Source organism: Eublepharis macularius, chromosome 3 (genome assembly GCF_028583425.1).
Source record: "Eublepharis macularius isolate TG4126 chromosome 3, MPM_Emac_v1.0, whole genome shotgun sequence".
NCBI classification, from domain to species: domain Eukaryota; kingdom Metazoa; phylum Chordata; class Lepidosauria; order Squamata; family Eublepharidae; genus Eublepharis; species Eublepharis macularius.
The window spans coordinates 150839914-150853673 of NC_072792.1; the positions used below are offsets into that span (position 1 = coordinate 150839914).

The 13760-nt window shown below is 41.4% G+C and overlaps 1 protein-coding gene across 1 annotated transcript in view; it reads right to left on the reverse strand.

Moving 5' to 3' along the window:
• Nucleotides 1–13760, reverse strand: part of NBEA (neurobeachin) — a 702521-nt gene that overhangs the window by 164051 nt on the left and 524710 nt on the right. The window lies entirely within an intron of this gene.

The following is a 13760-nucleotide window of genomic DNA, read 5'->3' on the forward strand; positions in this document are numbered from 1 at the left end:
CAGGATCAGGTTATAAATCTCTGTTCTCTGATACTATGATTAACATGGCTACTGCTCTCCTATTTTTATATGTAACTTCTCCTCCTTCATAATTCTGATATTTTTCCTTTGAATTGTTTTCAATCCACCATTCCATTCAATTTGCCATGGATAGATTAATAATTAGAAAGAGTAAAGTCCTTTCTGATGCTCTTGTACACCTACAACAACTTACAGTAATGTGAAGCAAAAGCAAGGATGACAATATCAAGATACTTGGAAAAGAACCTATGAATGGCTCTCTTATGATGTGGCAATGGAAAAAGCATATTGTGGTATCTGATGCTTAGCAGCAAATGACATGAATTTCTTCCAAACACATTAAAAGACAAGGATGCATGTGAAGCTTTTGTTCAAAATGGCCGCTCAAACTGGAAGAAGGCACTGATCAGATTTCACTGCCATCAGAATTCTAACCTGCACTATGTAGCTGTCCAGGCTATAGCCTCTGCTAAAGGAGGGGTAAAGGCACATAGCAAGTTTTCAGAAGGCGAGAAGACGCAAATGCAAGATGCTAGAAAGGCACTCCTGATGATTTTATCATCTGTAAAGTATCTTGCCTGTCAGGGAAGTGCAATACACAGCCATGATGAGAAAGAATCAACCCTGAAACAGCTCTTGCTGCTATGTGCTGAAGATATTTCACAGCTGAAATCATGGTTGAATTATACAAACTACAAAAGGATTTCACCTACCACTGTCAATGAAATGCTTGAGATCATGGGTCACAATGTTCTATGCACACTAGTGAGAGTGATTAAAGCAGCTGTTTATTACAGTGTAATTGCTGACGAGACTACAGATATATCACACAAGAAAAGGTTTCATTTTGCTTCCATATAGCTACAGAGTATATGTTTGTGGAGGAATTCTTTTTTTGATTATGAAACTGAATCCACCACTGCTGAACTCTTTTCTATTTTGAAAGATGTACTCTGTTGCCTTGATCTTTCCCTTGACCGATGAAGCATCAAACGTTGCTGGACATCTTAGTGGAGTATAGGCTCTTGTAAAGTAGTGGAGTATAGGCTCTTGTAAAGGCTGAGGAGCCAAGAGCACTATACGTTCATTGTTTTGTACATGTTGTGAACTTTAGTGGTGCAAGATGTGTCAGAAAATGTTACTATGTGTGGAAATTTTTTTAGTGAATTATCTGACATGGTCACCTTTGTGAAAACTTCACCAAAATGTCTTGCGTTGTTTGAACACTTTTCAGCAGGCAGAGAACATAAATCTGAGACAGTTTTGCCCCACTAGGCAGAGTGTCAGAGCAGCTTCCTTACAGTTAGTGGCATCAAATTATAGGGGACTGATTCAGTTCTTTGAGAATGTATCTTCTCAGGAGAGGGGAGATCCTGGGACTAAAGCAGATGGATATGCACAAAGCTTGTGGAGATTTGTGTCTTACTTTATGCTACAGTTACTGCTGCTTGTGTTTGGTCATTTGGACACATTAAACATAGCGCTTCAAAAAAGTAATCTACAGTTCCATCAAGCAGAACTTCTTGCTTCTGAAAGAGAGTGTACAAAGCAACTCCAAAATAACTTTGAACAGTTCTGGTCACAGGCAGTCATGACAGCAAAAGACTTAGATTTAGAGAGCCCTACGGTTCCTAGGTGCAGAAAGCCTGCACAACGTGTTAATGCTGGGTGTGATCCTCACCAGTTTCAATCTCCTAAGGATTTCTACAGGAATTTTTTTAATGAAATAATATCTACAGCAGTTTATACAATCGCTTTTCCTCAGATGTGTCCCAATACATGAACAAAATTGAAAAGTTTGCCATAAGAGAGGATACATTCTAAACTTTTACAAAACTGACTTGGATGCTGCCTGACTACAGCTTCATCGGGATATGTTATTGGATACTGCAAGGGAGCTCTTTGTGATATGATTGATCTGTTCAGCAGAGAACAGGGAAAATGTCTGTATCAGATACTACCAGTATTAGCTAAACTCGTCAGAATAGGCCTTATTATAGCTGTTTCCTTCTGCACTTCAGAAAGGTAATTCTTATGCCTTCATAGAATAAAGACCATTCTACAGTCAAACATGAGACAGGCAAGGATCAGTCACATGGCTGTTTTTTACGGACATAAACAGATCTCTCAGGAAATTGATCTTAATGTTATAGCTAATGAGCTCATTCAAAGAACACCAATTAGAACAAACACATACAGTGTCATTTAAGTACAGGGTTTTTAAATTGTTGTTACATCTTAACACGTGGGTTGTACTTAGATGAGGCAATCTGTGTAGGTTTGCCACTAATCATACCAACACATGTCAACTATTGGGGTAGGGAGGTGAAGGGAAATTGGTAACAATAAGGTGGAATATGGCAGAAGAGAATGCTTGTGAGAGCAGAAGAAGGGGCAATAAGAATTTAGGAGGATATTTGATTTTATTGTAATTTTAAAAGGTAAATAAAGAAACAGTTTGCACTGTGAAAAGTTTTTAAAAGTTGTACTTCAGCTGTTTGAAGATGATTTGCTGAAGCCAAATTTGTTTTACAAGTTGAACCTAAAGAGCAAAAATTAAGTATGCACAGGAATGAAGTCACTTCCTATAAACTTAATTATGTGATTTTATTAATAATTTGATTCTGAATGTGCTTTTAAGGTGGAGTTTTTAAGGACCTAGCATAGCAACACCTCTGGCCTAGCCCCAGCCCCCCACCCCACCCCGGAAATTAGGAAGTCTACACTCTTGTCCCTAGCTACTAGACAGCAGAAATAAAATGTTGGGGGAGGGAGTAATATTTGTTGCCCATACGTACTTATTTTGAACTTACCTCAGTGTTCAGCACATTGGAAAGTTTTTTGTAAAAATCTGAGGAAAGTTCAAAATGAGTACATAATTTGGAGTATTACCAGGTGTTAATGTTTTGTATACATGCTATCCACCAAACTGATTTTGTACCTTTCTATTATTTACTGGTAATGAACATTTATACGTATCTTTTGATCTTTTTCTCATTTTTGTACTGTCTATTGAAAACCTGCTCTTTTCTTGTTGGTTTAATGTGATAGAGACCCACTAAAGTAACGATTTACTAGCTTTGCTAGATTACGGCTTGAAGAAATAAATGTCCTAAAAAGTCCAGCAGTGCATTCCTTTAAATAATTACACATTACTGACTTGAGTGGACTTAGAAAGGTATAAATCTGTTTAGGATTGCACTGTAAAACACATTATATTACAGAACTATGAAGAGAGAGATATTTGACTAGAAAATTGTGCTGTGATCCGCTATTCCCAACAGACTCTGCCTGCACTGATCTATTTTAAAAATTAGAAGATTTTGTTCTTTGGAAACAAGAAAAAGGTATATATATGGCAGGAAATCTCTTCCAGATATCAGCAGTTTTTAAGTTTCAAATTTGCAAAACTGGTCGGATAATCCAGTTCACTGTTTAAATATTAAATCATTGCCTAGTTAAATGAAGGGCATTCCAAAATATTTCACAATATCCAGACCAAAAATGTGGAATTCTTAAAAAAGAGCCATTACATATTTTATAATTTCAAGAATAATAAAAATTTCTTGGTTTTAAATTTGCAGTCATGCATAAAATTAAAAATTTCACTTATAAAGAAGAAAATTGACTACATTAGGCTTGCTGGCTGGAAAGAATTCCTAAAGTTATAGTTACTTTAAATACATTATTGAGACTATGGGAATATGTAGAGCCTTAGCTTGCTGTATCAGGCATCTGACGAAGAGAACTTGATTCTCGAAAGCTTATGCTACAATAAAATTGGTTAGTCTTAAAGGTGCTACTGGACTCTTTTTGATTTAGCTTGCTGAACCACTATTAGTTTGTTCAAGCTAAATGTGAGCCCGAAAATTAGCCTGCAGCAGTAAAAGTTAAAAAAATCTCTGGTTTCAGCAGAAGGTATATCCCAAATGAAGTACTTGTTCCACTAGGGATGGCACTGGTAATTCTCAACAACTTCTATGTCCAGATTTGGTATATAGCTTTCAAATAAAGCACTGACAGCTAAGAGTTCAAAGGATAGCAGTGAAGTCATTAAATTATTTAGAATGAAAAACCACAATGAAATACTGAAACTACTGTGCAATTAGACTAACGCTTGTCCAAACCATTTCAGGGTGGACTGCTTAAACTAGATTTCCAAGTGAATACTAATTGTTGTGTGGGATTGACAGCATATATGGATGTACATCTGAAACCTATAAGGCCAGTTCAGAAGAAAACAGGGTTGTACATAACTAACTATTGTTCATCAAGTTCTTCTTTGCAGACACACATTGGGACTGCACACGCACAGGGCCTGCCAACGGAGAAACTTACTAGCTTTGTTAGAGCTCCAATAGGGGTTGCTGCTCTCCAGTCATGTAGCCTAACCATTTTTCCTGCCTAAAACGGGGCACATGACCCAGGAGGAGCAACCCCCTCTCCCTCAGTCCCCCTGGGCCGCTGTGAATCCAAGCAGTTACCATTAGAGAGTTCACAGCGGGGCAAGAGGGAGGGATGTGTGCACAGAAGAACTCAATGCACAATAGTTACAGGTATGTACAACCCTATTTTCATCGTCGTTCTTCTGTGCATCTCCACATTGGGAAGATTACCAGTAAGGAGGCGGGGTGAATCTCTCAAACTCAATTTTATTTGACTGCAGTATAAAAGCATTAATGAAGGCTATCTTCAATAGTCAAAACAGACAAATAATTCTCTTCCTCTTTTTTTTTAGGTTATCCAACAACAACAGGTATAGACCATTCAACATGTACAATAATTATATACACATACAGTATATACATGAATATCTGTCATGTAAATTGAAGTATAATAAAAACTGTACTGTTAACAGGAACAGTTTCGTGTCCATTCAATAAGCAATAGTACGTCAGATATATATAGGTACAAACCTCCTTTGCTTTACACGAACAGAGAATGCAACACTGCCCTTGCCACAGTGACATCTACATCTATTGCATAATATTTAGCAAAGGTCTCAGATTAGGACCAGGTTGCAGCTTGACATATGTGAGCAACTGGTACCCCCTTTAGAAAGGCAGATGATGATGCTTGTGCCCTAGTAGAGTGAGCCTGGACCCATAGTGGGCAGTCAACACTGGCTTGCTGGTATGCTCTATGGATTGCTGATACAATCCACCTCGATATAGTCTGAGCAGAAGCCCATTTTCCCTTCTTGGGTCCCCCAAAACAGACAAAGAGGTGTGCATCTGTACAAAAGTCATTTTTCCAATCCAAGTAAAAGGATAATGCCCTCTTTAAATCTAGCAAGTGCAAAGCTCTCTCCACTCCCGACTGAGGAGATGGGTAAAACACAAGTAGGACAACTTCTTGTGAAATATGAAATGGCGAGACCACCTTAGGTAGGAATTGCAAACTAGGTCTCAGTACAACCCTATCAGAGTGGAATCTCAGGAAAGGTGGATCAGACCTGAGTGCAGAGAGCTCACTCACCCTCCTGGCAGAAGTTACAGCCACCAAGAAACACACCTTCCAGGAGAGCAGCTCCAAGGAACAGGTAGCTAAAGGCTTAAAGGGCTTGAACATAAGTTGTGAGAGCACTAATGACAGTGACCATTGGGGAACAGGGGGCACCACAGGCAGATGGAGGCTGAACATTCCCTTAAAGGATTTTTTAGAAGTTGGGTGAGAGAATACAGTATGGCCCTCAACTTGACCATGACAGGCCAAGATAGCTGCTAAGTGTACTTTTGAAGAAGTCCTAGCAAGATCACCTGACTTTAAGGCACACATATATTCCAAGATATCATACAATGAACATTCAGAAGGGGACACACCCTTACTATTGGCCTAATGTATAAATCGTGTCCATTTTGATGAATAGGACCTAGTGGAAGGCCTCCTTGCATTCAAAATCACCCACTGCACCTCCTGAGAACAGTCTAAGTGCTGGGGGGGGGGGATATGCCAGGCCGTCAGATGTAATCTGTTCGGGTCGTGGTGAAAAAGATCTCCACATATCAGAATGTCTGGAGCTACTGGGAATGTAATGAATGTCCGTTTGGACAGCTCTAGTAACTTTGGCAACCAGATTTGCCTTGGCCAAAATGGGGTTACTAGAATGCAGTCCGTGTTGTCCTGTTGAATCTTGCACAACACCTTTGCAATTAGGGGGAAGGGCAGGAAGAGGCAGAACATCTGTCCTGACCATGTATGTTGAAACGCGTTCCCCAACAAGTTGGGGTCACTTCCTGCTAGGGAACAGAACAGGGGCACCTTTGCATTGGATGCAGTAGCAAAAAGGTCTACCTCTGGTACTCCCCAGTGAGCAAACACCGATTCTAGATAGTGGTAGTTTAGAGACCACTCGTGATTGGCATTCAGTTGTCTGCTGAGCACATCCGCTTTGGCATTGTCTGTATCAGCAATGTGGATAGCATGTAAGGCAACTCTATTTGCAATAGCCCATTCCCATACGGCCACAGCTTCTGCACAGAGCGCCAGCAAAGCAGTTCTGCCCTGTTTGTTCAAATAGTACAACACTGTGGTGTTAGAATCATAGAATCATAGAGTTGGAAGGGGCCATACAGACCATCTAGTCCAACCCCCTGCCCAGTGCAGGATCAGCCTAAAGCATCTGTTGTCCGTCTGTATTTGAACTTCCTTTCCTTGAAGGAGAGCTGCAAAAGAGACAAGAGCAAAGCAGATGGCTCTAAGTTCTAAGACATTAATGTGCAGAGATTGCTCTTTAAATGACCATCTGTCTTGTACAGAGAAGGACTTGCAATGGGCACCCCAATCAAAAGTGGAAGCATCAGTCATCACCACTATATCACATCTCCTGGTCCCAAAGGGAACACCTTTAAGGAGATTATCATTCATCGACCACCAACCTAGAGATTTAATAACTCCATGTGGCACAGAAAATTTGTAACTAGGAGAATGAACCCTTGCATCACACCTCCTGACAAACCAATTTTGTAAAGGTCACATATTCACGCGAGTAAAAGGCAACACTGCTGTTGTAGCAGCCATATGACATAACAATTTTTGAATTCTCCAAACTGATTGAAAATGGTTTTTAGAAAACATGGATATCAAGGACTGAATGACCTTAGACCTCTCCACTGGAAGAGTGGCTCTCCCAGTTGTGGTGTCTAACATGGAACGAATGTAACCTACAGTCCTACTAGGTTCCAACTTAGATGGCAAAGTTGATCACCAACTCCGGTCTATTCCATGTGTCCACCAGCAGTGCCACATCCCATAAGAGCTGGTCCCTAGATGGGGCTGTCACCCGCCAGTCGTCAGGTATGGAAAAATAGAACATCCCTGAGCCCTGAGATGTGCCACCACTGGTGCCATACATTTGGTAAACACCCTAGGAGTGGTAGACAACCCAAAGGGAGCTGATGTTATGCCTATAACAACTGACTCTTGGGTCTTAATGGGTCTTAACTATTGTTAAAAATGGTTATGGGTTGGAGTTTGTGGCAATTCCTGATGCATTGTACTTCTTTGGCTGTAAATAATACCTTGCATGAGCTAGAGGCTGAAATCGCCTTGTTGCTAGATAAAGGGGCTATTCAAGAAAACTCTGATATTAGTGCCTTTCAAGATTTTTTTCTCAAGGTTTTTCTTGGTTCCCAAGAAGGGTGGTGGGCTGCGACCAATTTTAGATCTTAGAGGCCTTAATTAGTTCCTCAAGGTCTCTAGATTTAAAAGGGTGACACTCTCAGCTATATTCCCCTTGTTAGACAAGGATGTTTGGTTTGCAGTATTGGACCTTAAAGATGCCTACTTTCATTTGGCAATAAGAAGGGTCCACAGAAGTACCTCTGTTTCAAATATCATGGCAGAGTGTTTCAATATACTGCACTACTTCAGGGTTATTATAGATCATAGATTTATTGTTACGGTCCAAGGCCAGCAAACAGTACAATAAAAGTATTGAATAGCGAGTAAAAGCAATACAAGTATAAAATAGAAAACCATCTAAAATTATATATAAGAGTTTAAAATTCTAAGATCTAAAAATTAATATTAAGATCAAATGACCCTATCTGTGTTTCTTTGTCTCTTTCCTAATTTGGTAAGCCAACCAACCAAATTTGGCAACCATCCTAGTCAGCTTTTGATTATCACCTGCAAGCATAATTGACAGAAGTATTGTTCTGCTGTAACCAGAGCAGGAATTAACAATAGATTCCCACTGAGAGTACTAGGATGACAGTCTCTCAATGAAACAAATGTTCAGGTCCAGGTTGGATGTGGCTGGAACACATCAGAACTGCTTGGCATGCCCCTGAGTGTCCTTTCACTGAGAAGGTTGCTGACGACTTCTGTTTATACTGTCCCCTGCATCTGGGCAGTTGAGCCAACTGATAAGGGCGAGAGGAATGAAGGTGCGGGGAAGGAGACCTGGCTGGGACAAGGATGACATCATCCTCCAGTCTTTGGATCAACTCCAATGCACATGGTAACACTCCTGACTATGCTTGGATGTCGACAAGTGCTTGGTCTTCTTCAACTTCTTTGCAGGTGGCTCTGAAGAAGTTCACAGTTCTAGAGGAGACCAAGACGCTGGTTCTGATGAGGATCTCGGTTCTGGAGAAAGCCATGGAGCCTAAGCTCTCGACGTCGTTGGATCCGATCTCAGAGTTTTTCTCACCGAAGCCATGGATCCTACTTTGGAGCACCAATCCGCAGTGGCTAAGGGCTTGTCAGCTTTTGGAGTAGAAACAGCTGAATGCCCTTCAGAGCCTGATTTATGACCCACCGTAGGGTCTTTCTTTTTAGTTAAGATCTTCTCCCGTAAAGTTAAGATCCTCTCCCAGCCTTTAGACGCTGGGCTCTCTCGTTCCTGGCCTTAGGAGTAAATTGTTGACAGAATTTATACGCACCAACCTTATGACCCTCACCTAGGCACAGGAGACACAGATCATGTTGGTCTGATCTGATCATTTAATACCACACTGGGTACATTGCTTAAAGAGCGATTTCTCCGACATCCCTGAAGAACTCACCACTACCTCACTCGACTGGCTCAGCTTGAGGATGAGGGTCAAATAGCCAAAAAACGTCAAAGTTGAAATCGAAAAGTGAAGCGAAGTCCAAGAAACCAGTCCAGAATTCTAATTACCAAAAATTCAAGCCGATGATGGCAGAAAAAGCAACTACGAACGAGCTCTGAAGCAAAGTTCCTCTCTTTGCAGAGGCTAAGAGAGAACTGAAGGAGAGGGGGTAGTCACTCCTCCAGGGTCACGTGCTCCGTCTTAGGCAGGAAAAATGGTTAGGCTACATGACTGAAGAGCAGCGACCTCTATCAAAGCTCTAATGAAGCTAATACGTTTTTCTGTCAGCAGGCCTGTGCATGCGCAGTCCCAATGTGAGGAAGCACAGAAGAACGATGATGAACACATAATTGCATGTTTTCATTCTCTTTCTCTCCCTCTAAATTTTTATCCCACTACAGCCAAGTGGCAGCTAACAAATAATAAACCAAACTTTTTTTACCAATGAAAATGAATACCACTAAAATTACCAATTAATGGTAAATATCTAATAGAAACAACAGCACAGCAGGATAAAACTTAATTTATCTTAATAGATGAGCAAGGGGCAAATGGTCTTTGAAGTACCCAGTCTCGGTCCACATAAAAGGGAATAGTCAGCGCTTTGAATTGTGCCCAGAAGCAAATGTGCAGCCAGTAATTAGCACCTGTCAACAATTTTGCCACAACATTTTTGCAGACTTCCAATCAGTTTTCTAAGGCAGCTCCATAGCACATTGCAGGGATCTTGCTAGCTGTACTGCCAGTTACATTTTTTCTTCAAGGATACCCATCATTTTATCATCACAACTCTGTTAGTCTTAGAGACAGTGGCCCAAGTTCACTAAGTGAGCTTCATGGATGAACTGGGATTTGAATGTAGGTTTCTCTTAGTCCTCACAACACCACTTTGGTTCTCTAAATGTGTAATCCAATCTAGATTTGATCAGGATATGAATAAACAAAGCAAAATTATATATCTGATCACTGCATATCACAAATTGGTGACTGTAATGCATTAATCAGTAGCTTAGTAGCTGGCTAGAAAAAAATCATTTTCTGATGGAATGTATGGATGATGAAACCCATTATGACGATCCTTACAGGTCTTCACTAATTTCCTGTGCCCTTCCTTCCAGTCACAATTCAAGAATGTTTGTCTTGAAAAAACATATTTTTGCTATGTATCCTATTTAAAAAATGACTTCTTTCTATATGTGTCCACATACATTCAAAATCTCTATGACACATACAATTCATGTACAGAGCTGGTACATCAAAAGTACACAGAAAACCATTATTATGGCTGATTGCATATTTTATTTAAACATTTTTAGACACTGTTGCCCATCCCGAACCATCAGGATGGGGTGGGCTAGGAAATAACTAATCAATTAACATCAGCATATTTCAGAAGCATCTAGGGGGGAAAAAACCTTGCTGTCATCCATCACAAGTTTTTGATGAGGCAAACTTAAAAGTTGCCATTTTAATTCTCTATTACAAAAATAGCACACTACCAAAACATATATGTAATTTATCACATTTATACGTTGATTGCTTCTCCCTTTAGAAGAGCAAAGAATTTGGACAATCTACTTATTTTTAGGCATTCCTTTGACTTCTTGAAGGTATTTTACTTTTTGTATGCTATCTTATGATTTGATGGAACATGTAGCAAAAATCTCTTCAGAAAGCTCCCTACTGGTAAGATAGCTGAAGAGATTCAAAGAGTGTGAATTACTGTAGCAGTGTCAAACAAATTATGCACAGTAAATTGGTTCCATGCCCGTGTGTTTCTGATAATGTAGGAAGGATAATAATGCTATGGTGTTTTGCTAATCTGCCTGGCTTTGATCAAGCCACGGTTCCCTTTGGATATACCATCACAAATGTTTATAGGAAATAATATATTTATTTTTAAAAGAATGGCAACATCTCTGCAGACCAAGGAATTAATTCTCCACATACCAATGTATCACCACAACCAGTATTTCAATGGGATGTAGTGGACTGTGTCTTATAAGTCTAATGTTCGTTAATTTCTATTTTTATGACATTTCCACATTGTAAATAAAAACTGAAAGAAAACTTTGTATTGACATTTTCTAGGCATTCCGCAATGCAGTTAAATGGCAATAATAATTATCCATTATATAAAAACTGCATGGATGTATTCACGGTGTATCTACAATCTTGTTTTTAATGATATTACTCAAATGTAGTACAGGGTGCTGCTATCAAGCTTCATTTTGTTGGATATTCTTTTTTCCCATTCATCTTGCTGACCAAGAACAAGTTATTTACTGTTAGTTACAGGAAACTCAGAAAGCCAGTTTTGGTCCTTTGATAACAAAAACTGAGAGCCAACAGAGAACGGGTGGGATAGAGAGTAATTCTGCATAATTTCACTGCAGTCACTGCAAACACAGTCTACTTTTAAGAGAAATAAGTCTCTCTCTTTGCCTAGCCCTACACCAGCAACCAAGACTTTTCACCAATTCATCAAGGGACATTTAGTTACAAAGGATCCTGCTCCATTAACACTCCTGCTGACAAAAGCTATTCATGTGCTCAACTAAAAGGTTATTCATTTACACTTGTTCAATACACCAGCTAGAATTTCCTCAGAAAATCCAAGCTTGCTGAGTTGTCTTCCACACACCTCTTCCTCAACCCAAGACTCCTCCTCCTCCTTCCCTTATTTCAAAATACTCCTATTCCTGGGAATTCCGTTCTTCTCACCTTTGGCCAATCAGAGAATGCATCTGTTAGTGCACTTGCAACCTCCTCCCCTTTCTCCAAACCAGGGACAGATTGGGAAACTAAAATGGCCCTGAAGAAAGTCCAGCTGAATGTCCCTTGTGACACTACAAACAAGCACTGCAGAGCCACTCATCTAGCAGAGGCAGCAATAGGCACTGGCTCACCCACTGCCTCTTCCCGCAAACTGCCAGCAGTGTAGGAAGAGGCAACTGGTGAGCTGACACTGATTATCATAACTGCACTTGAAGACAATTTGAGGTACATTTAAAAAATATTTTCTGATTATTGTGATGTGATGAATCGGTGTATTAATGATCAAAAGTCAAAGATAATGATTTTCTCCAGATCTAAATGGATACAGCCACTCACTTGAATTTTAGATCCCCCATCATTTGGAGGAAGTGTGTTCCTTTAATTATCTTGGCTTATAATTTCATTCACAGTTATCCAGAGATACTTTTTGTTCTTCGGTGGGCAATATATTCCTTCAGCCCTTCATGTATTTTAAGCAAAAATTATAGGTTAGCTTTCAGCCCCAATGTAGAGTGTTTTCAGAAAATTTTCCTGTTGTTCTATTTGGTGCGCACAGGTGTGTGGTCTTATCAGCTCTTTAGTTGGAGGCTGGGATGAAACAATTTCTACATTAGCATGGTCAGCAGCAATTAAATTTAGGCTAATCCTTGTTCTTGCCATGACCTGGATAGCCCAGGTCAGCTTGATCTTGTCAGAGCTCAAAAGCTAAGCAGGTTTGGCCTTGGTTTGTAATTGGATGGGAGACTTCCAATGAAAACCAAGATTGCAGAGGCAGGCAATGGCAAACCACTTCTGTTAGTCTCTTGTCATGAAAACCCCACCAGGGATTGCCATAAATCAACTCTGACTTGAGAGCACTCTACATTACACCCTCTTGACTTGTTGCTGTGGTTTTGTTCAGATACTTATAACAGTGTTTGGAGCCAAAATGCAAACAGATTACTGAAATAGGATTCTCCATGACTGACCTAGCAGTCCTGGGTCTAAATAAAGCCTGCTCTTTTGTAACTGGGAAACTTGGGGAACTTGACAGGCAGCCTTTATTACCTGCTGCTAAGCGAGTCTACTTCCCAATGTTTTGGGACATTTTTGCCTTCATCCCCTTTTAGCTGTAGCCAGGGCCGGATCTACGATTGCTGGCACCCAGGGTTACTGAAGACCAGCCACTCGCACGCACTTCCGTGATGTCATCACGTGGCATGGCGCATGCTGCCCTGCGGCAAGCCGGCTGTCCTGGTGCGCCACAGAGCTGGCGATGGCAGCAGCGCAAGTGGCTGGGAGGCCACCCGCACCATTCGCCTTCCCCGCAGGACAGGGGGAGCCAGCTTGCCACACGCCCCTTGTCCTGCAGGGCAGGCGAATGGTGTGGGCGGCCTCCGAGCCACCCACGCTGCCTGCCCCACAGGACAGGGGGTGCGCGGCAAGCACACCCCGTCCTGCTGCCTGCATGCTCCTGGGGCTGGCAGCTGCGCCTGGCGCCCCCTCTTTGGCGGCACCGGGGGCAGACTACCCCCTCTGCCCCCCCCCATCGATCCGGCCCTGGCTGTAGCAAGTGAGGCTCCCAGACTCACCCAGGGGCCAGTTTGTGGCTCAGAGTGGAGGTGGAATGTGAGGAGTGGAGGGCACCCATTTCTTTGCCCTCCAGAGGTGGACAGGGAACCTCTCAGGCTGGCTTCTCTGCCCACATCTTCTGCTGCTGCAGCAGTGAGCCCAAAACTTCCAAACTGGCTCCTGAGGCTGCAAGATGGCAACCAATCATGAGAGGCCCTGGCAAGCCAGGAAGTGGGATTACCAGGCATACTGGAGGGTAGAAGTTTTTTCTCTTGTCCTCCTAGCTCTCTGGACCCACTGTGGACCTCTGGCTCTCTGGACCCTCCTAGCACTCTGGATCCACTGTATAGG